Here is a 5,161-nt window from a genome sequence, read left to right on the forward strand (position 1 = left end):
TAAATGAAATTTTAATTCCTATTTTATTTTTAGAAAAAGGTTTTTGATCCCTACTTAGCCATGCAAAAAATTCGATACAAATTTTATACACAATGCCAGAATGGAAACCTTTTAATGCAAACTTTGTCATGCTAAAATTTTAATTAAAAAAAGAAAGATAAAAATAGAATGAATGAACCAAAGTAATGACGATTGAATGAGGAATTTTGGACCAATCACAATTGCCACGTCGTTTACTAAATTAATGACAAAATTCTAAATCATTAAATTTGGGTCTAATGAGAAGTTGACATATGTCCTGAATTGAATTGAAGACAAATTTCGATGACGCCACGTGGTTTTATCATGACCGTTGAATCAGATGAGATTAATTTGGCCCAATTTGATATATTTATTTGAGTTTAAAGTCCAACTACAAAAAAAAAAAAAAAAAAAAAAAGAAAAACTGAATTGGACCTAAATTTCAAATCAAGCCCAAAACCAACTAATTGGGCCCAAGGGCCAGACTCATGGATCAACCAAGTCCAAGTCTAACTAATTGAGCCTAAGGGCTAGGCCAATGGACCAACCAAGTCCAAGCCCACAAAACCCACTTGAGAATTCTATAAATAGAGAAGTTCTCTTCATTTGTGGGGGTCAACATTTTCTACATTTAGAGAGCCCAAAGAGAATTCATCAACAAGCAGAATACTCCTAAGACTCTTGAAGCTACACTCCTAAAAAATAGAAGACCCTTGAAGACACAAAGACTCTTCCAAGACTTCTACTTCAAGAACGTTCGGTGCTTTTCTTCTTCAAGTCAAGCACATTCACCCAACTGAGAGAGAATCAGAGGATCAAGTATTAGAGATCGAATCATATCGCATCAAATCAACTTCAATATCAACACCAACTCAAGTACTCCACGAAACACGTTTCTCCGGAAACCTCGTGTGAACAAATTGACACACCCAGTGGGACATCTCTACCTCTCATCTCTCTCTCAGCATCCAAACAAGATAAATGGCACCTAAGAAGATGGCATCCAAGGCTTCCTCCATAAACGACTCGTACATGGGACCTGTCACCCGCAACCGCTCAAGAGAAGTCATGCAGGAGTAAGAGCAGAGCTCCCTCATCGCCCAAAACATCTTGAGGCAAATGATGGAATCCCCACAAGGGGGGGGTTTCATCAAGGAAAACCCCTTGTTTGACAACTCTACTTCCGCCTCCAGCAAGCCGAAAAGAGGTTCACCGCCATATGTGATTTCTGTCATGATGGAAAACGTGATGGCACAAGCGGGCATGGCCGAAATGGAAATGAAGATTAACTTTTTGATGAAAGCCGTTGAGGAGTTGTTGCCCTGAGATAACAAATGCAGTCCCGAGAGGCTGCTGAATCAAGCCAAGCACCCACGGTTAAAGCAACGGACAAGGGAAAGATCGTGCTGCAAGAAAATCAATTGCAACAGTCAGCCTCAGTGGCCTCTTTGTCTGTCCAACAACTGCAAGACATGATCATGACCTCCATAAGAGCTCAATATGGAGGGCCAGCTCAAACTTCCTTCATGTATTCTAAGCCATACACCCAGAGGATCAACAATCTGAGAATGCCTGCAGGGTATCAACCCTCAAAGTTCCAGCAATTCGATGGAAAGGGCAACCCAAAGCAACACATCACCCACTTCGTGGAAACATGCGAGAATGCGTGAACAAGGGGAGATTTGCTAGTCAAGCAGTTCATCAGAACCCTCAAAGGAAACGCTTTTGACTGGTACACAGACTTAGAGCCCAAGGTGAATGACAGTTGGGAGCAGCTTGAAAGAGAATTCTCGAATCGCTTCTACAACACTAGACGCACCGTCAGCATGATAGAGCTCACGAACGCCAAACAACAGAAAGGGGAGTTGGTCATCAACTATATCAACCGATGGAGAGCTCTGAGTCTAAACTGCGAAGATCGACTCATGGAATTATCCGCTGTAGAAATGTGCACGCAGGGTATGTGATAACTGCTAGAAATACAAGTTATTACAACTCAAATAAGTAAAACAATGAGAGAATGCGATGGTAAAATAGGTAATATCACATCTAAAAGCGCTAAACTAAAAGGAATCGCGATCACGAGTGCTCATCGCATAAAAACAATTAATTTACCTATTTTGTGTAGGTACAATGCGATGGCGCATATGAAATTACGATCCAAGGGCACAATACGTCAGCAAGCTTGAAGTTGCAATCGCAAGTCATGCGATCGTGAGAAGTCTCTTAAAAAGGTGGTCGCATAAAGACCTCACATTAAGGTGACAACATAATAAATCACAATGGGACGGAAAGCTGATAATGGTCAATTCCAAATTTAGTTGACAAACCGTTAAAAGCCACACTGTAGCAAGTACATTCAACTGTCGGTGACTATTAAATGGTGCAACAGAATAGGGGAATTAATGTCGCCCATCATTGCAATCATTAGCAAGAAAAGCTGCTTCACCTTGAAATCTATAAATACCAAAGGCCACCAGAGATAAAGGAGTTAGATAGTTAGTCTGTTCACGCACATATGCATACATATACTTAGAGGACGAAGAGAACAGGGAGACGAGAAAAAGCTAAGAGAATCACTCCCGGACAAATCGAGAGACTGCCAGAAAGCAACACAAAGGAGAGAGGGCCAACACTTGCGAGAGCAAGAATACACATGAGAACAGAGTTGAAGTGACAAAGAGCAGTGTAAAAGGCCACAGGAAGCAAGACATTGCTTACCGGGCTTCTCATTTCTCAAATCCATTTGTTATTTTGTATTCAATACTTTATTTGCAGAAAATGGAAACTTCATTTCAATCTATGTTCAATCTCTCCATACCATGCATGAGTAGCTAAATTTATGAATGGGTTGAGAAGTACTTAGCTAGCATGACTTAAGATTTACATTTTATGCGATCATCTTGTCTTATGTATACATCATTCACCCTTAGGACATACTTGAGAGAGTAGTCCAAAGATAGAATCTAGCTTGAGAGAGTCAGATTAGAATCGCATAAGCAAGAAGTAGAAACTTAGACATAAGTTCTATTGCTATTTACACATCCCATGCGCCCTAGAAATAGGAATGATGGTATGCGGTCACCTTGTTTTATGTGTGCATCATTCATCATCACATAGGCAAGAGTAAAGACTTAGAAATAAGTCCTATCGATTGTTTTGCATATACATCGCATGCATTTTAGAAATAGGAATTATGACATTCTGCATTGAGAAGTGTAGTGCTGATAGCATGATCGCATAACTTGTGCACAATCTTAGGAAATGTTAGCTAAACCCCTTCTCAACCCCTTCTTTGCATACTTATTGTAGCTCTACCCTTTCATCAACTCTGTGTTCAACTCCGTTGCATAGGAAAAATCTCAATCGAAACACTATCCACTTCATTTGTTTTTACTACTGCAATAGAATCAAAATGTTTGTCGCATATCTACTTAGTAGTCCTTGTGTTCGACCCTAGACTTACCAGGAAACCTAAGGAGGCTTATACTTGGGCCTTGTTAGGAAAAATTGCATGATCACCGCATAACATACATCACCGCAAACTCACACCATAACACATCATAAATTCTACGCATCAGGTTTTTGGTGCCGTTGCCGGGGACTACGGTATAGATTGCGCTAACATCAAACCTCTTTGATTTCTTTGCAACTTTCGACCTTTGTGCATTGCCATTCCTTCAGTAAAGGAAGAAACAAGCATTGCATGAGTGAAGGACATGCTCCTGAGCCCAATTACGACCCCGAGATCGAAAGAACATTTTGCAGAAGACAGAAAAACAGACGTCGACAACAAGGAAGAACTCACAGAATGGTTGAACAACCGGAAGAAAGAGCCGCAAATGCAAACAACATAATGGCGAATCCTATCCTACTGACGAATGATCGCAATAGACCCATTCGGGACTATGTGTCACCAAACTTGTATGATTTCTCCCCAGGAATCATGAGGCCAGCACTGGACGGATCAAGGTTTGAGATGAAGCCGGTAATGTTACAAATGATACAGACAGTAGGACAGTTCGATGGATGGCGTGGCGAAGATCCGCATGCCCATCTTCGAAGTTTCATCGAAATTTGTAACACTTTTATGTTCCCTAATATCTCCACTGAAGAAGTGCTACTTACGCTATTCTAATTTTCACTATGCGATAAAGCAAGAAAATGGGCATTTTCCCTCGAACTAGGAGAGTAACTTCATGGGAACAGGTTGTGGAGAAGTTTATGAAGAAATATTTCCCTCATACAGAGAATTCCAGAAGGAGGAAGTTGATCGCAAATTTTGAACAAGAAGAAGACGAATTGCTCAGTGACGCATGGGCGAGGTTCAAGAGATTAGTGCGACTGCCCGCACAATGGATTGCTAGATTGCCTCAAAATGGAGGTTTTCTATCATGGGTTAAATCCTGCATCGCAGACAATTGCCAATGTGGCAGCAGCAGGCGGTCTGCTGGACAAGACTTATTATGAGGCAAAGAACATTCTGTTGGGATTGATGTCATAATTCTCCTGGAGTCTCGTTGTTTTGTAAAGATGCACATTGTTAAATGAATAAAATAAGTGTTATTTAATTGCATTTACTCATATCCAATAAACAAAGATCCTTGGTTATCTTATGTGAATTTAAGCATGTATATGTGATATACAAGTAGATCATGCCTTAAGAGATAACCTAAATCGGTCTGTAGTATAAGAATTAAGGTGGGATACCCGATCCTGGTGACACTACGGATACGACCCCCTTTGTAGAGGTTTGCAAGTGTTGTAAACTACTACAAATGGTAGATCCTGACCATTCATGTGGAGACGTGGAGCGGGGGTGTCCTATACAAAGAGTTTGTATAAGACCTAGACCACGAGATGACTAGAATCTGTATATAATGCCGTTGATACTAGAGACTTGCATCTCACCTAAACAACCATAGGTGACATGACCTCAATCCTGAGTGTTTTATAAACTCCTGCCTTTGAGGACGGTCCTTTGATTAGTATGGGTGAGAGTGGCCAAATTGCCAACTTAACATGCCTACCTTTTTGGGGACCTGTCTGATCTGGGAGCTGGGAACTCAATCCACAATATGGAATTCACTCCTTTCCCAAAGCAGGGATAAGTAGAGAGATTGATCCCTTAAAGGCTGAT

General features: G+C 40.8%; 1 non-coding gene across 1 annotated transcript; it reads right to left on the bottom strand.

The window, feature by feature from the left end:
• Positions 1-4,278: 4,278 nt before the first annotated feature.
• On the bottom strand, positions 4,279-4,383 carry LOC120092259. The gene has a single exon (XR_005485969.1). It is a non-coding gene; the product is annotated as a small nucleolar RNA R71 (small nucleolar RNA).
• Between the last annotated feature and the right edge of the window lie 778 nt (positions 4,384-5,161).

The sequence above is a fragment of the Benincasa hispida genome, chromosome 11, assembly GCF_009727055.1.
Source record: "Benincasa hispida cultivar B227 chromosome 11, ASM972705v1, whole genome shotgun sequence".
Taxonomy (NCBI): domain Eukaryota; kingdom Viridiplantae; phylum Streptophyta; class Magnoliopsida; order Cucurbitales; family Cucurbitaceae; genus Benincasa; species Benincasa hispida.